At 38.2% G+C, this 24,794-nt stretch overlaps 1 protein-coding gene across 6 annotated transcripts in view; it reads left to right on the forward strand.

The window, feature by feature from the left end:
• taok3a (TAO kinase 3a) overlaps positions 1 to 24,794 on the forward strand; it is a 69,002-nt gene that overhangs the window by 4,607 nt on the left and 39,601 nt on the right. For 3 of the 6 annotated variants that reach the window (XM_077241547.1, XM_077241546.1, XM_077241545.1), the window contains one exon: positions 14,462 to 14,578. The exons of the other annotated variants lie outside the window; for them this stretch is intronic. The gene's annotated coding sequence lies outside the window, so the exon portion shown is untranslated. The remainder of the gene's footprint in view (positions 1 to 14,461; positions 14,579 to 24,794) is intronic. 6 annotated transcript variants of the gene reach the window in all.

The following is a 24,794-nucleotide window of genomic DNA, read 5'->3' on the forward strand; positions in this document are numbered from 1 at the left end:
ATTAATGCAACTTAATAGAAAAAACTTAATTATAATAATAATGGGATGGGGGGGGGGGGTATGCTGAAATCGTGGTTCAAAAGATTTACATAAGTTAGGGTTTTCACCAGTGAAACATGTCATGTAATGTAGGCTACTGATAATCATCGGCACAGCTGTTTTTCAGATAGAGGTGAAACTGGGTCGATTTCAGTGCTTATATATACTGTATGTCATGTTACTACTAGACCCCCCTCCCCCTCCCCCTCCCCCATCTTAGCTGTCCGTCCATTATGCAATAATTTCCAGTGGTGAAAACTTTTTCTGATGTTATTTACCTGCCAAAAGATGCAGCAAGCATGTATATGTACGTAGTCTGTATTCGACGTGAGTTTTTGTATCATAAAATCAAATGAAAAGTACTGCCATATAATATATTTATTTAATCCTGGGTAATTTTACACAAATGGTATATACACCTTTCCATATCTGAAACTGATATGAAAATGGTACGTTCCTTTTTCTTTTCTTTTTTTGAAGAACCGTCAAATAGTGATTGACAAAAGTACTCGTCAGCTGTTGCTATAGTTACAGGCATATATATGTGGCAACAGGTATAATTATGTACTCAGATTAACTTGTTACTTTTTTGTCTTGTCTTACTACTTGTTATTTAAAGGTGGGGTATGTGATTTTCTTTTTTCACCATTTTTTTTCGAAATCACTTGAAATCCTATTCCTAACCCTATTACAGCCACTGATTTAAAAGCACTGAAATGAAAATTAAGTAATTTAATCATCTGTGAAACAGGCAGGACTCGAAAAACTCCAGCCAATCATTTCCAAGACCACCTAGAATCATTGGACAGAAAATGCGTCAATCAAATGGTTGTACCATACCCCCACCCCCCCTCGCGCGCGCCCTCGGTACTTGAATACGGCGGCTCACTGACAGCGGTGGCTGGCTGTTTCATATGTGACGTCCTGAATCCCGATTGCTTTGAATGGGGAACGTTTTGTGATAACTTTGTGATGCGCGAGCAGCGCCTGGGGCGAAGTGTTTGTTATGAAGCGTGAGCGGGCACGTAACTTACATTCATAACCTGACCGATATGAGGCTGTTTTGGCCGTGTAACAGAGCGGGCAGAGAGTAGGCGTGGGCACATAGTTGTGCATGATTGCACGTCCATGTTCTTCGAATGGGTGGAGTCAGGGCCAGCGTTGGAGAAAAGAAGATAGGACCTTTTGAGTTGCAGTGATAATAATTGCAAAATATTCAGCTTAAATTAGTAATATGCGCTATACCTGTAGACACGATTGGTAGGAATTTGTCAACCGGTAGAGCTTTTGGACTATCCTTTCTATTGCAGTCATGTGACAGTCACGGAAGCTTATCATTTGCATGCGTTTTTAAGGATTGGGGTTTAAAAACAAGTGATTTTGAACAGTTGAAGCACAGAAAGCAAGCAGCGTAAGAGAAGTAATTTCGTATGCATGAGCTGTCTGAGAAACAGTGCCCCATCTTACATCACTTATGTCTTAAGTGAAATTAAACAGTTGAGAAAGAAAACGCATGTGACTCAGTATATTGGATCTGTGCATTCAGTCTTAAAGTGACAGTAGCCTAATATACCTGCTGTCTACTGTGCCATTAATGTTAATCATACAACAAAGGACAGAAAATCTCGCACTAATTTTAATGAGAATAAATGTACATTTAATTTACGCTATGCAGTGTTTTTTATACATTTGATTACTCTATACCAGTGGTTCTCAACTCCAGTCCTCGGGACCCAGTGCTCTGCACATTTTGTATGTCTCTCTTATCTGACACCTGGGGCGTTTCTCAAAACCAAGAATGCAAAGAACGGACTTGTGTTCTTGGGGAGAACGCTCTTGCTAGATGTTCTTGGAAGAATGAACCTACAAGGTGACGATCACACAGAACGCTGCTGACAGTTTGAGGCGATGTGTTCTTGCTGGTATTGCGCTATACCCCCGCACAGCGCCGTCTTCAGTACCCAAACATAACAAGAATTATTGATGATAACAGCCAGGTTTTTAGCATGACTGTCCGGTTGGCTCGCTAGCTACACCGGCGTGCGCTTATGGAGATTCTTCACTACCGAAAATGTTTGAGCATATTTTCGATTCGCCATATATTTTCGTAAAAATGGCAATATTTGAAATCTACACAGTAGATTTCTCGCATCAAATGTTCTCAGAAATGAATTTAGTGATGAAATAGCATACGAAATTGTAGAAAAACGACTTACTGTTGTTCTGCCTTTCTGCTCCCCGCTCCTTCCTAGGGATGCAGCGATTACCGGATTTCACAATTAACCGCGCTTTAAAACGTCACGGTTAATTAATCGTAAAGACTATGCTACACCGAGTGTTCTGCACGGAACGGAACTTTTGCACCAAACGAAAACAAGGTTACACCAGCGGTGCACCAGCTTAATGCCGTGCTCGTCAACCACTATGGCAGGGGGACTAGCAGCGACGCTCTATTTCCACCGAAAAAACGCCTTAAGGGCCTGTTCACAGATCGCGTCTTTTACGCGCTCAAGTTCGTTATTTCAAATGTAAGCGTGCGGCATGCGCGCTCATAGGGGAAGCGGCGCGCTCGTTTTTTCCAAGCGCGTGCGCGCCGCATCGAGATAAAAACATCTCTACTTTTCAAAATGCCGCAAGCGCACCTTAGGTCAAGTGACAAGAACCGACACAGCAACGACAGACGCCTCCGGAGCGCAACCGCCCTAGCGCTTTGGAAAAAGGAGAACGTGGCGTGCAACTTTCAGCTTTCAGTGCAACGTAAAAAAACAACAACCAAAAAACAGCGGAATGTTTTGGTTACCCAAGTCTGTGGAAAACAGAATGTGACGTGCTCTCAAGAGTTTCAGTCAGTGAACATTTAACTTAATATCCTATTGCTTTCTCCTGTAAATGTTAGGCTTTGTAGTTTTAATATGCCCGGTGTAAAACACTAACATAAGATCAGGGCCGTGTAGACTTCTAGGACTACCAATTAACTGCATTTCAGTTATTAATAACACTACAAGAGAGATGTTCTCAGTTTCTTTCTATAATTTTTACTTAAACTTCAAACAAACAAACCAAAATAATGAGATTATAATAGATGATTTTCTAAAGGCACATGTAAAATTTGGATTAATAATTTAAAAAAAGAGTATTAAAATAAGTACAATAATATTGGAGTGGATAACATGTGGACTATATTTGTTTTCTTTTAAAAGAAATATATAGTTAATATTTAGCTTACATTTAATTCAATAGAGCCAAATACTTTGTTTATTCTTATTTTCATTGGGATTTATTATCCCTTTATTTGTTTTTAAGTCAAATACCAACAAGATATTGTTTTCATGTTATCAAGTTTTCTACCTCAGGTTGAAAATAAATTTAGAACAAACTAAACACTTAATCATTTTGTGATCTATTTCAATCAAAGAGCCCTGCAGCCATTGACTTAATTTGTTATTTCAAAAGAAAAATGCTGGATGTTTACAAAGCACTTCTCTTTAATTCCAAAGGAAGAGATTGATTATCGTTTGTCATTTTATAATTTTGTACTGTGTTGTGGCAAATAACACATGAAAATCTAGTGTTGAGTGTTCATGTGATATTATACATATAGTGTTGTGAAATAAATTGATGCATAATAATCGTGATAATCGTTAAATCGTGATTATTTCTCAGACAATAATCGTACTTACAAAATCTTTAATCGTTGCATCCCTACTCCTTCCTTGAATGCCGAAATGAATGCTGGGATATTTCTGCCATCAAGTTCACACAAGTTACCAACCGATGCATCCTCGGTAAAATGGGCGTGTCAAGAACACTTCCGGGATTTTTAACAGTTCTTGCCAAAATGCAAACTTGTGTATTGAGACAGTACTTGGGCAGCGACTGATGACGTTTCACAAGTCCAAAAGAACACAAGTACAGACAAGAACGCATATTGAGAAACGGCCACTCAGTTCAGATCAAGGAGTCTCTCCTAACGAGCTGGTGATCTGAATCAGGTGTGTTAAATAAGGAGACATAAAAAATGTGCAGAGCAGTGGGTCCAGAAGCACTGCTCTATACAATTTATGTAGTATTTCTTATTTTTATTGCTTGAAGTTTTTTAGATAGGTCTATTGTAGTTCATTCCTATATGCTTGTAATTAGTTTCTTTGTTCTAATTGTATCACTTATTTTATCACTGTTTACTTAAACTGTTTTCATTCACTTAAGACAAAACCAACTGTTTATGGAGGATATTTTGACATAATTTTGTGTGTATCTGTGCGTTCATGCGCAAGAAGACACAAACTTAATTCAGTAGGCTATCTCACAGACTCACTTATATGTGTGCTAAGAAAACAGTACACAATGTAAATGCTGAATTTAGTTATCTTTGGCATATTCTTAAACTTGAAAATGGTTTGAAATCCCATTAACATTTGCGCACAGGAATTGATAAGCAGAATTGAAATTTTAATTGTATTACAAGTATCCATTCCTTACCTTAACTATCCATTTCCAGAATTGGAATCGATTTTCTGAAGAATTTTCAGAAATTTTCTGAATTTTCTGATTCACTTAGTAGGAGGTAAACTATCCTTGAGTGCGCAAAATCTGTGCTTTTACATTTATTAACTGAATGAATTTCTTCACTAGTAGTAGAAAAGCCTAGTGGCTTAAGATCAATGCTGGTAACTGAAAGGTTGTAGGTTCGAACCCTGCCGGAGGTGATTCATGAACTATCAACATTGTGTCTTTCTTTGATTAAAGCACTTAATCCAGGTTTCCTTCAGGGGTCTGTACTTATAGTAAGTGTGCGTTGTAAACTTGCTGAACTCTTCTCTGCTTATGTGTGGGCATTGGGAGACCATTGTATTATTGGCTTCAGGTTGACTCTTTAGTTTAGTTACCAGTAGTTTAGTTATTAACAATTTGGTGACTGATCAAGTTGTACTCTGAAACTCTAAGTCTTTGTGTGACACAAGGTTTAATGGTTTATTGCTCTCACACACATCTTTTATAGATGCTTTTATCTGATTGCTGGATGTTTGGTAACTGGGACATTCCTAAATTAATAGCATTGAGACTAGTCATGTTTTTATTACAGGAAATACACTTGTTTGTCAGTGTTACTAACTGTTTCAACATGAACCTGTTTAAATATTCCTTTGACAGCTTTTGCCTCTATTTTCTATTCATTTCATGAATTTTTATTTGCTGAATCTACAAAAATATGAGAAATTCTCAGAAACTTGTTTAAATTTATTCAATGTAATTTTTGTTTAATTTAATTTAGTAATAAATAATTTATTTACTAATATATCATTATTATTTCTTTTATCATTGGTATTATTGGTATCAAGAGTTGAATAGGAAATCAGGAAAACAATTGGAACGCCCAGACTTTCCAAGCCAGCAGCATTTCAATTAAAGAATCGTGCCAGAAGATAATTTATTTAATATGGTTGGTATTTAATAAGATTGGTATCATGTAGTGAAGCTCTGAAATTTCAGAAGCCTAAAATATTCAGCTAAAATGGCAAAGAATACAGTATATATTTTTGGTTTCTAATGAAATAGCTCTGAAGGCTGACAGTGAAGTTTAAATAGCACTCCTCTGATGACATGTTTTGACTGCAGTGTCTATTTCGTATTGTCATCATTGTGGATGCACTTGATTTCACACACTTCAAAATTATGCTAGAGTAAAAATACGTACAAATTTGTTTGGCTGAAATAACAAGGTGGCTCGTTTCAGAAGAACTTTACTATGACCGATTAATGTTTATTAAAATTAAGTCAAATACATATACATTTAATTTCAGCTATTGTTATGCATGTTTTTACTCTCTTTAAATGAGTGTGAGATCACACCTTCGGTTGAGGTATGGACAGACATTCATGAATTCACTTTTTGAATAGCACATTTGTTAATGAAAGAAGGCAAGTCCAGCGTTGGCTGTTAATGTGGTCTTTGTGTATGTAGTAGTATAAAATGAGCGGTGTCATCTGCATTTGACAAGGACTATGTTGTTAGGCCAATTTGAAGACACTGCACAATTCAGACACACACGCATTCTAGGTCATACCACACATCACCACACATTATAGTTATGCTATTTTCTCTAGTGAGGAGAATTTATAAGGGTCTCTTGTAGATCTAAAGGTAGTTGTTCACACTCAAATCTTTCCAGGCATGCATGAGTTTAAAAGGGTCAAATGGTTACAGTCGTCTTCTACTTTCATTATTCTTCAAGGTTTCAGAGGAGTTTCAGTGACCAAACCTCTGTTCAGAATCCAAGCTTATCCAAATCACCATCTTGGCTAATTTTAGTTCTTCTAAAATATGAGTTAATGATGTAGTAGCTTCAAATGAGTTGACCACAGTCCATGCGCGCTGTTTTTTTAACTGACTTGCCCTCCATCGCTCCTTTGATGGCAGCACAGGGAGTCTGCGAGTGGCCTGAAAACACCCAGCTCATTATAATTAGCGCTACTGATTAAACCTCACTGACTTCTCTGCCCGTGTTATAATGTCTACCCAATCAATTCTTTCACTGCATGTCATTCCGGGCTTTAACTTTGTAAACTCCTTTTTTTTGTTCCGCTCTCAGTAATGTTATGTTTCTGTTCCTCACATAGAATGGGAATCTGGGGAATTCAGGGGAATTCTGAGGTCAACGTTAATGTTAGATAGACCTGCGTTTGTCGTTTACTTCACTCTAGCTGGCCTAGCTGCTTTTACATTGCATGTGCATGACATTGCATGTGTATTTACCATGCGCTTTTGTGTTTCTATGGTGGTAACAAACCTCTGTTTAAATGAACACTCCACCGTTTTTTGAAATAGGGCTTATTCACTGTCTCCCCTACATTAAGATAGGTGGGTCGCCTAGTCTTAATCTGAATTGCTATTTGTACTCGTTGTGAATATGCAGGCCACAAGAAGTAATTCGTTTTTTTTTTTTATCACTTTTACTGTTTAGCGATCACAACCTCCTCCTCCTGTCGTTCTATTTCCGTTGCACGCAGCTCCTCTTCTGAAAACTGTGGTTCGTAGAGGTATGGTCATGGATCTTGACTGTCTGAGAAGTCACCCTCTTCGTCTCGCACAAAATCCCCCATGTCCATCGCCATTCACTATGTCTACTGTCGGAAAAATAGCCAGCTAATATTCACGCTGGTATGTTGATGGAGGGTGGGGGATTTCAGGTGTTGCGTGACATGGTGCGCCCAAGTAGCAGTGCTTCGCCTGTGATTCACCCTAATATAGTCCCAAGTCAATATCTGCCTAGGAAATCGCCTAGTCTTAATCTGAATTGTTATTTGTACTCGTTGTGAATATGCAGGCCACAAGAAGTAATTTGTTTTGTTTTTTTATAACTTTTACTCTCGACATGCTACCTGACAACATTGGATTCCATTCATTATGCTAAGCTAAGCTAGCGTCGGCGCTGCCAAACTAAGACAATGCATGCACTGAGACAAAAATGCTTTTGCCCACCTATCTTAATGTAGGGGAGACGGTGAATAAGCCCTATTTCAAAAAACGGTGGAGTGTTCCTTTAAGGGTGTGATGGAGTTAATATCGGTGTCTGTTCTATTAAAGCAGATCTGATGTCATTCAAATAGCTACTGTAGTAAGTTTAACTTTGTTGATTTGTTTAGATTGTCTTCAGAGAAAACCTTAGCAGCAACGCTGAGAATGCAGCTTTTACTTCTGTTGTTACAAATTGAGTTCTGGTCGATACGATTAAAGTTATTATTATGAAGTTTTGTTTAAATAAATTACAAATAAACCACCAAAAACCAATTGTTTTAAATGCTATAAAGGAATTTAGGCATCACATATTATAATGTACATTAGGAAAAATGGATATTCATTTTAAGATTTGCTAAAGGTTACATTTGTCAGTGTTCTATATTAACTTTTAATTGCAGCATTAAATAACACTATTAACTTTAAGGCTGCATTTATTTGATCAAAAATATAGTAAAAATTTCAAATAAGTGTTTTTTTATTTTAAAATGTAATTTTAATCCTGTGATTTTGCACTGTGACGTTTATATTTGCACCGGAACAGTAGATTGCGGCTTTGAAATCGATTGCATTTGGCCTTATTCTTTCAAACCGTGAGTAGTTGTCTGGAAAACACTATAACACCTGTCATACACCTGTGTATGAAGGAACTGCCTAAGTCCCACTTTCGCCTCCAACACGGAGAACAAACAAGCTGACCGCACAATCTGCAAAATGTTGGTGACATTCATTATCATGTAAACATAATGGGCGATATATTGCCCATTAAGAGACGACTTCCGATGAACAAATAGCAAAGAAGAGGGAAAAGGAGAAGGAACGCGCAAAGTCCCGAGTTTACATCGGAAAAGCCTGTTTCAGGAAGCAGGAGAGGGGGACGGGATGAGGAGGAGGGAGGGTCTAGCTAGCCTCCATTTTGTTTGACAATACTTCGAACGTCAACAAGAAGTGACGTCACCCAACATCGCTAAGAGCACCTTTAAGCAAATGCTTGCTACAGCGCCCCCTTAGTATTGCTGAGAATGTAATGTTGTGACGCCGTTCAAGTGCATGAATAGTGCTCTGCCTGTTTAAAAAATGCCAGTTCCACCAAATCTTCTTAAAATCGTTGACTTCGTAACATCTGAAGAAGCGCCTCATAGAAGTTCCTCGCCATAGAAAAGCGTGATCAAAAAATTGAGAACCACTGACCAAAAATGTTTGACAACCACTGATTTAGATGGACTGACTTATCTTCTCACATCAGTGTGAGGTGAGGAATGAGTCTTTCGTCACTTTTCGTGACTCAAGCAGCCTGTTACACTGCAGGCCCATCTCCCTCGATTACCCAGAGCCTTGTCTTCTGGGACTCTGATTTTTTTTAATCTTCTCTCTCAATCTCTTCCATGTGAGCTCAACGTCTCTGTTGAAAAATGCATCAGGATGGGAGTAACCATGCTGGCAGTCCGACGGGGCGGCTCGAGAGTGTATGGCCCAGTAGGAAAGCGCATTAAAAATTAAACCTCTGCCATCAGTCGTAATGTTCAACTGATCAGCTTCAGTTAGGCTCGTAGAAAAAAACGCCGCTCAAGATAACACAAGGAATGCTTTCCTTGGCGATGACACTCACCTGATTTTAATGACTGTATAGAAAGCTGTATGAACTTTTAAAAGACAATTCCTGCTGACGCTTTAGGTAATTGCATTGCTCCTGTGGATACACTTACCGTTATTGACCGCAGCCCCTTTGCTTGTTCACAATAGCGGCCCTGTCACAGTTAGGTGGCTCTCTGGGTCACAGTACTGGAGAAATAAAAGCTGCACTGTCACACAGAAATGTCTGCTGTTGTCAGTTGGAAAAAATTTGAGAAATGGATCGCTGTCATTAGGCCAAACTGGAGGCATGTGAGTCACTGGTCTGCCACTTTTGAATTGAATTGAAGGAAATATTATCATTTACCAGGGAATGAATTCAGTGTCCTTAATTTGCTGAATTTAGAAGGTAATTTACCTCTATTGCACAATGAAATGTGTGCCAAATAGCTTAATAAACCTGACTTTTGAACCTGAAACCTGATTTTTTTATGTTTTTGAAAGAAGTATCTTATGCTTACTAAGGCTACATTTTATTTGATCAAAAATGCAGAAAAGAAAGTAATATTCTGAAATATTGCCATTTAAAATGCTTTCTATTTTAATGGCACGGTTTCACAGACAGGGCTCAGATAAAAGCCAGAATAAGGTGTTAGTTTAATTAGGGCATTTAAGTAGCTTTTATATACGTGCTTTTAATGTTTTTAAAAAACATTACTGGTGTGCATTTTGAGACAAAACAATGGCGCTGACATATTTTAAGAAGTAAACACATTTATATAGCGCCTTTCCGTAGCTCAAGGTCGCTTTACATTGTACATTACAATACATTTACACACCCGCACACACATTACAAACACATAAGGACACATATAGTCACATTATCCAAAGTACATGTTAAATAGATATGTTATTAGCTGAGTCTTGAATGAAGCCACAGATGAGATATTAAAAAGTGTAAGGAGTAGTGAATTCCATTAGCTGATCTAACACAGTGTCCTAACTACGTGACACCGCGACACACGATAAAGGTATCTTTTCCATGTGAATCAGAGTTTTTGTCCTAACCAGCCGCGACGGCGACACACAACGATTCTATTTTAGAAACGATTTCTATTTTTCTGTGACGTCGTGCTAGAACAAACGCAAAGTGTGGCAATGATAATCTCAGGTACTGTTTATGTGCTTTATTTAATGTTAAAAGCATGTAATGTGACGTTGAATATCATTTAGTGCTTTGTAGCTGTAAAAGCAACAATGAATAATTCACCTCAGATCTGAACAAGAACGTTCAAACTGTGAACAAATAAGTGTATTCTTTGACAAAGATCGTTTTAGTAACTCGGCCTATGTATTTTTAATAATGTTTAAACGGTGTAATATTTGTGAATTTGATTTTGTAGCCTACTTATCCATTTTCTTGCGAGTGCCGTCAAGGGCCCTGTCCCAAATGGCACACTCTGGACTTGTGGACTTCCTCAGAGTCCACACTTTGGTGGCGTCATGTAGTGCAGACCTATAAGGCCCTTGGCGCGAGTCCATGAGGGCGCATTGAGAGGTATTTTTGGGACAGATTCGATCGTCACGCCGGAATATAGGAAGACCGTCTGGTTGTTGTAATGAACAGGAGCTGCAGGTTCGGGGAAATATGCTGCCTACTGTTGTTGTTGTTACATATGACTCAGTAAAGCCCTGACATTCGGTTCTATTTATTAAATGAATCATAATGCGATCGCATTATTCAGTGCGTTATTATTAGCATATGTTTGAGACCTCAACCACTGGTCAATGACCATAATGTTTGTATAAACTGTAGGTAAAACTGGTCAAATGTACACTTAGGTCATAAAAACCGTAATGATACTTACACTTATTTTCTACTCAGCCATATTAACAATTGTCCATGAGCGAAATCTCCTCCCATCCGTTGTCTGATTGGCCCTTTCGCAAGTATTTCTGGGTAGTTAAAGTGTGTGGAACCTGCATCCATGCGGGCTTCGTGGAAGACCGCTTCAAGGGTGCAAAGGGGGCGCTGCTGAGCACACTTCGGAGCGTTAAAATGATGAATGGGACGGGCTACGGATTCGTAGCCTCAGCGAGCACGCGCAATTTAAGTCCACGAGTCCGAAAGTCCACATGAAGTGTGCCATTTGGGACAGGGCCAAGATTACTCTCTGGTGCTGCGCACTTGATGTGCAACTCCGCCCACACGCTATTCTAATTGGCTGTGGGTTTTGATTGATTTTGACTCATCTCGCAGTCGCGTCTAGTTAATTGTTGAACAGACAAATTATTTGCCGTTGGAATCTTATCGCATCGCATCTGGTTAGGACACGGTGTTAAAGTGAATACGTGATACGAGAATAAGATATCTCAGTGCAAGTTGCTTTCAGTTAAAATGGCTCAAATACTGTATACATTTTAGTCTGGGACTAACGTAAGCCTTGTCTGTGAAACCAGGGGAATATGTTATAAAATGTATTTTATTCCTGACCTGTGATGACAAAGTTCAATTTTCAGCATCCTTACTCCAGTCTTCAGATATACAAACATATCGTTTGACAAGCCATTTTTTATTTGTTGTGCCTGTGCTGTTAGATTACTTGCACCTGATTATCAATCTGCTCTGTTTGCGCTGCTCTTTGTAGATTATGTCGATCATTTTGGAAATGAGCTGGATGTGTCTTTATTTTTCCGCGCATTGTCAGTAGATCAACCGTATCTATTTTCCCTCCTTTCTTCGATTTTATGGGATTGCGGTCTCTCTAGTTAATCCAGCCCTAAATGTGTACTTTACTTGCTGAATTTAATATTTATTTTTGAACAATAGTGTATGCTTGATACAGTCATATAGTGTATGCCTGATACAGTCAATAGTGTCATAATCAGATGTGATGCAATATAGAACTGTCAATAAAAATATCTCTTCCTTGCAGATCTGAGTAAAGACATTTTTGTTAATTTGATTTAATAATAATTTTTAATTTAGTTATTTGCAATTTCAAAATCAGTAATTTGGTACTGAAATCTCCTTGTTTCAAAATCCTTAAGCACAAAACCACTATATAATAAACATCAAGTCTGTTCTTCTGATTGAATGTGATTGTGTTGCATTGCACAGCATCACTTTCTGTGTGGACAAGTCACTTGTTTTTGGGAGCTCGTTACATATTTTGAAGAAACTTTACCTGAAGGCCTGTTTTAGGTCTCTCTCTCTCTCTCTCTCTCTCTCTCTCTCTCTCTCTCTCTCTCTCTCTCTCTCTCTCTCTCTCTCTCTCTCTCTCTCTCTCTCTCTCTCTCTCTCTCTCTCTCTCTCTCTCTCTATTTCTATTTCTTCACATGCATTTGTAGTTTGATCATTGTAGTTCATGGATGGCTGTTCTGTTACCCCATTTACATCTCCTATAACCTCATATCATTATTGGGCAGTGCTGGTAAATAGGGTACAAAATGTTTTGTGATGCAATAAATGAAACCGCATTCAGAGGTAGAAAAAAAATGTTTAGACACATCCTCTGTTGACGTACAATCTAAAAATAAATATGCAAATATTGTGCGTGTGTGTGCATGATTTGGAACAGGCCCCCTGTTTCTCTCTGTTTGACAGACAGTTCAGTCGATGTGAAGAGAGCGTGAGGTAATGAGTAGTGTTCTATAAATAGTCACCACGCCCCCGTCCTAAAGCCCTCTGTTTCACCCATCTGATGTGCTGGCTGCCACACAGTAAACAGTGCTAACATGCAGTTTATAGCATCTTTGAGGATTTAGGTGATAGAAGTTTTATTTTAAATCAATAACCTGGCCATGTTAAATGATCTTTAATGCAACAGCAATATGATAAAATATATAAATGATACATTTTTATATTAATAAACCCAATAAACATGTGTGTGTATACGTTGTGTATCTTAACAAGATATTCGGTCTATGAATCTCTAAGTTGAGTTTGTCCTTTTGCAATTCTTTTTTCTAGAGTTTGTGAATAGCTATATTGCATTACTGTAGATCTGTTGAAGTTCAGCTCCATTAAGCAGGCACATGTTCCCATGGGGATGTGATGTAGTCCTGGGGTGGGTTTCCCAAAAGCTTCGTTGGCCAACTATGATCGCAATTTCCATTGAACTCTATTGGTAACGACGGAACTTGCGACCATAGTTGGCTTTGGGAAACGCACCTCAGGCCAGCTCCCCTACTGGAGCTTTCTCAATGGGTCACGGATAGCTCTCACCATCTTCAATGATATCCCATATCCCATAATGCCACATCTGCATCTGTTACAGTGTCATGCTCTAGCCTGTTCACATCAGTGTGATCCGGCGCTGAAACACATACGAAGGGGGTCTTTCTATCTTTCACATTTAGATTTTCCAGTTTACTCACTGTCTGGGGAGTTCTCTCTCTCCCTTCATCTCTCTCAACATCTGACATTCCTCCCCTAATGTGTCATTCATCTCTCTCTTGCATAAAAGACATTGCTACATCCAACACAATGGAGCTTTAACACTTTTCACTCAAGCTTGGGTTTTCATTCCATCTTTTTGTCAGCCCAGATGTTTTAAAATCTCTCTCTGTACATTTGACACTAATAATCTCGCCCTTGTTTCTAGTAACATTTGACATTGAACAAATGTAATCCTGCAACAGATGAAGCATTTTAAAATGTCACTGGTACTATACATTTTCAACGGATTCTTCTGTTCACGTGATTCTTATTGTTATTTTGTTTGTTTTGTTTACTGGCAGTTGCATTCTAATATGAATATTAACATGTAATCTTTAGTTCCCTCCAAATCCAACAAGAAGCATGAAGAGTAAATATTTGCATATGTTTGACATAATCTAGACATAATCTCTTTGAAATAATCACCATGGTTTATGTAGGTAGTCTCGCTTGTACAGATTTTGACTATGCATGGAAAATATTAATACATGCGCTAAGTGTTTCAGAGTGAAGTGCTGCACTGTGTTCTTAAATGTGAGCAGCTCATTATCCACGGTTGTTTGCAGTGTCCCAGAGAAATAAAAAAAAGTTTGACGGTTTAACGTTTGAAAATAAGATTTTCACAAATATTACTACTGCAATTTTACAGTTTTCAGTAAAATTTCAAATGTGACAATTCCTTTTTTTGTATATTTGCATGTAGTAATAATTATAATAATAATTATAGCCTTATTGATATATAATAACAAAACTTTGGCCAATTTGTGCAGCCCAACAAACAAGCACAGCTGTGTTTTTAAAATCGCATATCTATCCGATCTACTTCTATCTATTTCTACTTAAGAAGCGCTTTTAGTATTCTGTATCCAGTAAACAATTTTGTTTCCATGCAGAATGGTAGAAACCATTGCACCCTGACTTCAGAAAGTGGCATCAGATTCACCGACCAGATTAGAGTTCACCAGATCAAGAAAGTGTTTGCCATTTAAGTGTGCAGATTGCATCAGACGGTAAGTGAATGGACTGTGGGCAGTCCGTGGTTGTGCCTTCTGAGGCTGACACTCAGGTGAACATGAGCTAACCTGCTGAACATTATGTGGATAAACTGATATAAAATAGAAAGAAAGTGGATATTTTAAAAAACGTCTGGGATTTTATCCGTGCAATGAAAGGCAATGGGGTCCAAAGTATTTTGGACCTCAACGTTCTTTAAAATATCATCTTTTTTTGTTCCACAGATGAAATAAAGTCATACAGGTTTGGACATGTGGATGAGAATTTTCAGTTTTGGGTGAACTATCCGTTTATGTAATACAAAGTTAATGTATTACATAATGCATGGCATTCTTATACAGCTGTTTTAGCACCCACCATGTGAGGTAGAATAGCACATCAGGATTTGGGAGAAGCAAAGGAAATGCTAAGGGTGCATCTCAATAATCAAATTAATGCTTCCTCGCTCCTTAGTCCTCCAGCCCGTGTCCTCGAGACCGATCGAAGTCAGCCACCTTGAAGGACATCTCGATTCTCTAATTACACCGCGAGGAGCGATGAAGCTTCCTGAGGAGTCATGAGTAAGGATACACCAGTGTATCCTTCCATCGCATCCTAAGGGGGTGGAGATAAGAAGCGAGGAGTAAGATTAACACACAGTCTCTTACATGTAGTAATCATTTCCTGTGGTGACAGATGCTCATATCCTGTCTTACAGGAAGTGATCTCATGGCGCCTTACCATCATGTTTTGTTTACGGTACTGTAGATGTGCGGGGCATTTTGTGGTCCTTTTAACAGAAAAGCACCACATCCTAACTAGTGTAACATGATAAAGTGACTAGCAGTAAAAAAGCCTTAACAGACTGCAGGACAGATAAATTGCTTGTTGGTGGAAACATGGTGAGAGGCTTGACCAGACTAATTTGCATAGATGTAGAGAGACAGCAGGAGATCAGATGAACATAGAGTTGAATAACAGAAGCTTTATAGAACTGACAAATCAATAGTCAGGTATACAAGACGAAACATTTGGCCACATCAGACTCTTGATGTCACAGCTGTCTGTTTTGGATCTTTTTTTGGTTCTGATGTCCCCTGTGCAGTGAGTTCCTGGTAACACACACACCTCGACGCGCTCTCTCAGGGGAATGATGAGTAAGGAACAGCATATGACAGCACTGTCTGGTCAGGACCATAATTGCTGCTGCATGCTGGGCCTAAAGGGCTCTACTAGATGCGGCAAGGGCTTATGGGAATGACATATTCCACTTACCTTCGCAAATGTTGACGGAACCTCACAAAGAGTGCTGGAGTAGGGATGAATGTTATTTAATTTCTTAACTTCTTCCTATAGGGATGAAGTCTGTTTGGCATGGGGTTTTAAAACTGTGGTCTGGGAAACCCTGGGTGGGGGGTGCAAAGGGGTGCTAGGGTATTTGTCGAAAGCTTCTGAGAAAAAAGAATAAATAAATAAATTTAAAAAATTGACCAAATTTGACATTAGTACATCCTGCGTTTTAAAGACTATTCGGAATCGGAATTTATGAGATTAATCAAAATGGTTTTATTGACCGCTATAGTTTAATGTTTCTATTCAGGTTCAGCAGGTTAAAATATAAAATATCGGGAAATATCTGGTAAATTTTGAATAAAATAATTTGCAGGCATATTTTGGGGGCTGTGGCAATAAAAGTGTTAAGCCCAATATGTTTTGGTTAGTTCACTCAGAAATGAAAAAAAAAAATATTTCTGTTTGTATCCCATAGAAGAAGTACATTTTCCAAAGAAGAGCTCTAAATTTTCAGTCTGTATTGTGTTTTTCTCTATTTTGTTGGGTGTCTTGGATCTTTGATTTCTTTTTGGATATCTGTGCACTCACTCTCCACTTTCTTTGTTTTTGGGAAATTGATACCTTTTTGGTAAAAAGTCTAAATTTAGAAGCAGGAATTCATCAAAGTAACTGACACTCAGTAGTGCATTAGTGCTCTGAATGATTAATGGAGTTTGTGATCCAAAATGTGGCTTTCCTTGTTTTATTTCTGGTCACTGCTTCCTCCCCCAAAGCAAATAAGCAAAAAGCAAACCAAATAGTTTCACTCAAATTCCACTTTAATACACACAGGCATTTTTTTTTTTTTTTTGCATAGTTTATTTATTTGTATATATTTTAAATGAATGTTTTGATTTGGTGCATTCTGGGAAATGGATAAAATGACAAAGGGTGTGAGAAGGAAAAAAGAGCATGACAGTGCACTAATTTCATTCCCAAATTAGTTTTTAGCCCGGGATAAAAGCTAAAGTCACAACTTTGAACGTTCCTTTGCGATGATGTACATAATTCATACTCTCAGTGTGTATTTTCTGAAAACAAACCCAACGCACGGATGATGATTCAGTGGCCTAGATGTGTGTCGTTTGACTTGTTTCCCTTCTGAGCTTTTACTTCCTGAGGTTTTCCTTCGCAACATTTTATCTCTCTATTTCAATTTCCTCTTTCCTGCTTGGTTTTACATCTTATTGATCTCAAGTTTGTACAATTTTCACCTTCTATTTGCTACAACAGCAGTGTAATTTGGTTGATTATCATCATCGGCAGGTGCTCTCTGCAGTGTTGTATCAACATGAAAAAAAGTATTTCATGAACATTTCCCACATGACTTGAACAAAAAGCTTTTTAAGGCCACTATGGCCTCTTTATATCGTAATTATGAGACGGTGTGAGAGCGACAAGTTATTAAAAACTATATATGTAAAGGATTTTGGGTGTGTGTGTGTGTGTGAGTGAGTGAGTGAATATAGTAAATATAGTAGCTCTATTTTAGGTCAGCTACTCTTAAAGGCTCGTGTATGAAATTATGCAAATTAGTTCCAAATCCCCGGAGACTTCCAGGGCCCGATGACATCATCATGATCATCTCCAGCTGATGAGACTGCAGATAGCCGGCTTGGTTCCTCAGGTCCCTCGTCGATTATACACACTCTCCCACGCATGTACACACGATAATACTCATTTGTACGTTTTATAGTGTGTGTGTGAATGGAGAAATGAAGACAGTGGAACTCATTAAAGGGCATATAGGGCTAATGTTTTTAGAGGTATGACTGTGTGGTCCCTTGGAGCGCTCACTCTGTGCGGCTTTAATTCATACTCTTTAGAGTCTAAATATTTGATGGTGTAAAAAGCCGGTGGTTTGTGTTTTGTGCCAGGGAAGCAGCAGCACTTGTCTGTGTGTTTGACTAGAGCATTAATCTCTTTGCTCTCTCTGATTGGAAAATCCTGTTGGGTTTAGGGCAGCTCTTTGAATCTAGAGCATGGCAGTTGTGTCAGTGTGTGAATATCTGCATATGTTATGCAGAGGAAATCAGTCAGTATGTTTCACGCGTTTTAAAATGTATAGTTGTAATGTTAATATTTCGAGGTGTGTGGTTGAAAGGGGGAGGGGAGGGAAGTGAGCTTTATTCTAGCTGATTTCCTGTTTGAGCTTGAAAGACAGAAACCGTTGTGCTCATATGTAGGTGAAGGAGTGTGTGTGTGTGTGAACAGATGCAAGAGAGTTGATTCACCTCCTGTGGTGATCAAATCACCCAAATCCACACACAGTAGTACAGTATGTGACCATGTGCTTGTCTCAAATCATATTTGAGACAAGCACATGGTCACATACAGCACACCACAATTTGCCAGCGCAAAAAAGTGTATTTTATATGCATTCAACATTTAATTACTTCAATTCAGTTAACATTAAGTAGAATAAAAATCAACAAACATACTAACATCGTTTTAAAACTTTTAAAATGTCTTTTAAGAAACTCAGAAATATGAGTAAATCAAACATCTCACGTCAAGAACCTTCAACATGAACATTTTAAAATTAGAAGAGAGTGTGTGTTGTAACAACAATTATAATTGTTAAACAGTAAAAATTTAATCAATTCATTTAATCAAATTTTATCTACAATTTGTCAAATTTTGTTGACATTTCAAATGATATCAAACATGTATAGTGTTGTATGATAATTTTGGGTGAATTTCATGTGGAGAGAAGAGATCGGAGAAGAGGGGTGAAGGGAATGAGATGTAAATTAAGACAATACTGAGGTGATCGGATTTGGACTGACAGTGTGAACAAATGTTTTTGACCTTCTGAAATTTATGAGGCTATGAATATAGTTATTTTTTGCATTAGAAGTTTTCGCAATATTGACGTGTTTCCATTGGGTGTATTTTCCATTCGCAATTTCAATTAGCTCAATTTGAAGGGTAATGGAAACACCGCTACTTTCATGTTGTGTATATACAGCAAAAAACATTTCTATTGCAAACCCCTCCACGTTGCTGTTGTTTTTTTTGGCGTATACCCATAGAAACCAATGCAGATATTACAGAAGACAACATGGGTCACAGATTCTATTGTATTTATTTATAGAGCACTTTACAGGCTACACAGTAACTCTAAAGTGCTGTACATCCCAAGTACATAAAGCAATAATAAAAAATAAAAACAAACAAAAACAACCTACGAAAAACCAGAAACCCATGGAGTGTTGCACAAGAAATATTACAATTAGGTCTAAAAGGCAAATAGATGGTAAGAAATACCATATTTAAAAAAAAAAATGTATAATGAAAACAAGACAGTGCCCAAAATGGACCCTTGTGGAACCCCACTGGTGATGGGTGATGGATAAGAAAAACAATTACTAACCTTCACTGTAAAAGATCTTCACTCAAATCGGATATCAAATCTCACACAAATCTGGATATGAACAGTATGCTTCAATAATTATGAACAGTATGGACAGTCAATAATTATATCAGATTCCAATCCCTCTAGAAGATGTCTGTTCTGTGTGAACTGGCATGATCTCTTTACTTGTTCCTCCTTTCCCTCAGGACCTCCTCTCTCCTTGTATGGTCAGCATTGAGTCTTTCCCTGTATTTTTGTGTCCTCTCTTTACTTGACATTTCTGCCTGACACAGACAAAAAATTGCATCTTTTAATATGCAAAGCATGGCAAACAAGGTTAAATTAAGTATTACATCGAAAAGGAATACATTAATTGTATGGGTAATTTGATGCTCACCATTAAATTCATTCAATATGTTAGAGTTGAGCTTTTTTTGTACCTCTTGCAGTGCCCGTGTTACTCAAGTGTACCAGAACAACAGTCGAAGAGCTTAGAGCATGTGCATGAATTAGGCTATAGGATGTCAAGGGACTTGTCTCACGCTCTGTCCTCCATAACAGGTCCTTACAGGCCGTTGTGAGTGTCAGATTGTAGTTTGTATTCCTCTGCAGTGCATGATGTGTGTGTTTGAGTAAGCATGGGCTGTGTGCATGGTTTTGTTTGTGTGTATGGCTGAAATCAATGTGCTGTGAAATTGATAACTTTGTAGCTGTAGGGAGATCGAACTGTCAGAGAAAATAAAGATCAATCCTGAGATGAACCGAGATTACACCAAACTCACACTAAAAATTGCACTCACACTAAAACTCACAGCTTTTTTTTTATTGTGGTAGATTTAGAAACTTTATAGGTAAGAAATTGCGCAGAAATTGCTCATAGAAACTGGTTTTCAACCTCTTCCTTGTGAATTTTATAAATAAAAACCGCTTTGCTACTGAAAGCTACACAATAATTCTCAGCAACGAGGTGATAACTTCACTGTTTTTTAAATCAAACTCACAACTTCATTATTACATAGAGACGCTGTATAGACGCAGATAATTCACACTCACAATCTCTCTCTCTCTCTCTCTCTCTCTCTCTCTCTCTGTCTCTTCAGACTAAATTACATGTAAACAACAAACTGTGACCTAATGAGCTTTAAAATGTTTAGTGTATCAGACAAGTGGACTTTGGTGATTCACTATTTCATTGTCTTGTATCACATTTTATTACGTTCTATTTAAACTTCAGTTGCAAGGTCACATGATAAATGCAATACAATAAACACAGGATATGCTTTACATATCACTTATGATATTCACAATTGTGACGTTTACAGCATACACATCATTTCAATAGGGGAAGTTTCTGAAATTTGGTTGATTTGAAAACTGATTCTTATTCAGGACCAGTTCTAGTTTCTGAAACTGAATGATTTTTATGTTTGGTTTCATTAACAGTCCTTGAATATCTGTGTTCTTCCACCGATGCAGGGAGAACAACATGTTAAAACACTCAGACAGGATAACCCCACACTCTCTCTCATTAAACTTTTCAGTCGTATCCAAATCTTGGTGATTCTATGGCCATCTCTTTCCATACGTGAGAGACTGTCCTTGAATTTTCTGGGCAATGTTTTTCCAGGGTAGGTTGCCAGGTCTTTAAAAAACCCTACCCATTACAAGGCTTGGGACTCTCTCTCTCTCACACACACACACACACGCATTCACACATGGTTAATTTGTCTGCATGTCTTTTGGACTGTGGGGGTCGAACCGGGAACATTTTTGCTCTGAGGCGACAGTGCTACCCACTAAGCCACCATGCCATCCAGAACTACTGCTTAATTACAACACTACAACACAACTGCTTAATTAAATCCTTAACTAATCAGAAGTGCAAAGTGGATTGTCTCGGAATTGTTAAATTCCTTAAAATTCCCATCAGTAGTGGTCATGCTTTCCTGTTTCGTGTTCTTCTCCTTATACGCTGAAAATAACTTTATATAAAAGCTTTGAATGAGATTCATTCAAAACGTTCAACTAAAGAAAAGTTGTAGTATATGTACATTAAGTGTCTGTAATTGGCTGAATGGAGTTTTAATGTCCTTTCATTGCTAACGACATTGAAAACACACTGCGGAGTGCAGACATTCTAACAAATACTTTGGTTAGTCTTTCTATGTCTACTCAGTCAATCGGACACCCTTGCCGATGGTGTTTAACAGGAACATGAACTGCCAGAATATCAGATTAGATATCAGCTGACACCTAAAGGAAGGCCAGAGGCAGAGTGAGATGGCTGTGTTTCAGGCCTGTTAGCTCCAGCGTGTAGGACCAAAGCTACAGAGATTCTCTGATTTGGTTTGTTTGTTAAAAGAGAGTGTGCGCTGGCCATGCAGTGTCATGTCTGTGGGCATAATATGAAGACTTTAATCGAACGGAGGACTGTAGATGGCTTATTTTTTCATCTTTGATCATTAATTTGATCAATCTTTTGTCTTGATGTGCCTAGAAGCATATCTACTACTATTTTTTTTTTTTTGTTCACCGCCATATCAACAAAACACCCACATTCTCCATTAAACTGTAGACTATTTATTTGGGTAAGTGGACTATAGGTGAGAGGTGCCATTTATAAACTGAAATCGCATATTCATTCATATTAAAGAAATTGGTCACCCAGAAAGGAAAATATTGTTATCATTTAGCCTACTCTTCATGCCATTATAGCCCTATGTTTTTCCCCTTTTTCCATGAAACGTTAAAAGCAGATCTTCGACGGTATGTCCAAGCTTCTGTTTTCCATCAAAGTGAAAGGTGATGAGGACAACATGAGGGTGTGCAAATGATATCAATATGATAACATTTTTAATTTCTGGGTGAACGATTCCCTTGGAGTTCACACACATCAGAAGAGTCATGGAGTGAAAATAGACACTATAAATTGTTAATCTGATCCATGCAACTCATTACAACTTGCTGACTTGTAACAACTCTAGCACAGGTGAGTGAGGGGACACTGTAAACTCATCTCTTTTTCGGTTTTGGCATATGCAGATTACGAGTCAATGAAGATCAGGAGTGGAAATCTGGGCTAGCGTTAGCCTTGGGCTGTGTTTCCCCCCACCCCCCCGTGAGGCGAGTGTAGTCATGCTGTTCATCGCAAGAACAGAAACCTTACCGACTGATCATGTCCTTAAATATTGTCCTTCACGTTTACTATCGCCGAGATGGGACGTCCATGCCATCAGGCGGTCTTTTTATTTTCACAAAAACTATATTTGCTGAGCTACGAAAGGCTGTGGGATGAATTTTGGACTGAATGGGTTGGATTTTGTAGTGGTTACAAACCCCATTCCCCCCTCAATCCCCAAAGAAACCTTCCATTTGACCTCCGTTAGCCACAGCCACGCTATCAGCTCTCTGTTTCCTTGCCCATGTTCCTCATCAGCTTAACCGTACTGAATGACTGGCAGCCACCTCATTCTGCTGCGGCCCAGTGCCTTTGACCTATATTACATTAAAGGAATTAATTCTCTCTCTTTCTTCTCTCTCTCTCTCTCTCTCTCTCTCTCTCTCTCTCTCTCTCTCTCTCTCTCTCTCTCTCTCTCTCTCTCTCTCTCTCTCTCATCTGTTTGGGTTTGTGTGGTTGTGTTATACAGATGCTGCTCAGCCTTTTTTTCTCCACAGTGACTCTAAATGAATAGGCGGTTTGGCAACATTAAATGCTGTTTAATGATGGCTTTCTTGTGAAACGAGATGAAAGTGGGGCAGGAAGGAAGAGCACGTGCACTTGGGCTGTTTTCTTTTTTTTTTTTGTGGCGGCAACGTAGTAGATTGGCAAAGAAATCGTAAAATCCGTTGTCGTGTTCCCTTCCCTGGGAATTCCTAACTGGTTCATTCTGAAGTCGCTGGGGTAATGGAAACTGAAATGGTATCAGCTATCTGCTCGTTCATGTACAGGCCTGGCTCAGTTCTCCATGACACATTCCCACTGCATCTATAGGTTTGCTTAATTTAGCTTTGTTTAGTTCCCATGGTCATGTAAAAGCTGATAAAATTTGATAGATATCTTATCAAAGATGCATTATAACAGTAGTATTTTTGAAATATTAATACCATTCAAAATAACTGGTTTCAACTGATATTGTCATGATTCCTGTCTGGTGTTCTCCTTGTCTTGTGTGGGCTTTTGTTATTTCCTGTTCTGTGCCATGTTTTGTAGTCCCTTGTAGTTTTTCTTGTTTATTAGTCTCTCCAGGTGTTTCTAATTAGCCCCACCCCCTTATCTCGTTTAGCTTGTTTGCCTGTGTATTTAAACCTCTGTGCTTCAGTTGTTGTTTGTCGGTCGTTGTGGCTTGTAGCTGTTTGCTGGTCCTTGTTCCTGTCCTGAGCTCCATGTTCTGTTGTTTGCCCTGGATTACCTGTTTGTTTTACTAAAGTAGTGCTTGCATTTGGATTCTCTCTCCGCTTTGTCCTTACCTCATAGTTACAGAAAAAAACTACAAAGGACTACAAAACATGGCACAGAACAGGAAATAACAAAAGTCCACACAAGACAAGGAGAACACCAGACAGGAATCATGACAGATATACAGTATTTTGCCTGTGATGGAAAAGCTGAATTTTCAGCATCATTACTCCAGTGTCACATGATCCTTCAGAAATCACTCTAATATGCTGATTTTTCTCATTTCTAACCATTATCAATGTTGAAAACAGTCGTGCTGCTCAATTTTTGTGGAAACTGTGATCCATTTTTTTTTTTTTATAGAAATGTTTTGTAACCTCTTTATAGTCTCTTTTATTCATAAAGGACTGATTAACTTGATCAAAAGTAATAATTTCTTTAAAAACATAATACTGACCCAAAAACTACTTTATATTAATAATAATAATATTATTAATAATAATGATTATTATTATATTTCTATTTAATTATTTATTTTAGTAACTAGTTTGTAAAAGAGCTCACATCTCATGTTGTGCTCCACTGGCGAAACAAATATGAGTTTAATGCCTAATGATGATAGTTGTTTTTTCCTCTATTTTTGTTAACAAAAGCGGGATCCTATTTCTATCTTTTTTTTACCCTTATTGATTTTGTTCATGTTCTTCTTGGGTTATATAAAAAACCCTACAACCCTTGTCTATATTATAGTGTACTTTTAATTACAAACTGAAAGTGTTCTCCTCTGGTTAGTCAAGCATAACACCCTTTATTTTCTCTCACATGTTGCTGAAATTATCTTATCTCTCAGGGCATGAAGCAGCGACCCAGTGCCCTAAACTACAGCTGTAAACATAGTCACAGATGCCTGTCAGCATGCTGTCTCCCCTTAACCCCAGGTTACTCCAGAGACAAATCCTTTCCTATTAATGGTCACCTGGTATTTGACAGATGCTTTTTATTTAAAGCGATTTACAGAACACTAATAGCAGAGAGACTTCCAATGGATCATCCTGGGGTTAAAGAGATAGTTCACCCAAAAATGAAAATCAGTCAGTATTTACTCACTGTTGTTCCAGCCCCGTAAGACCTTCGTTCATCTTCGGAA

This window comes from Siphateles boraxobius, unplaced genomic scaffold (assembly GCF_051911475.1).
Source record: "Siphateles boraxobius isolate OS27281-9 unplaced genomic scaffold, OSU_SipBor_1 24, whole genome shotgun sequence".
In the NCBI taxonomy this organism is placed as follows: Eukaryota; Metazoa; Chordata; class Actinopteri; order Cypriniformes; family Leuciscidae; genus Siphateles; species Siphateles boraxobius.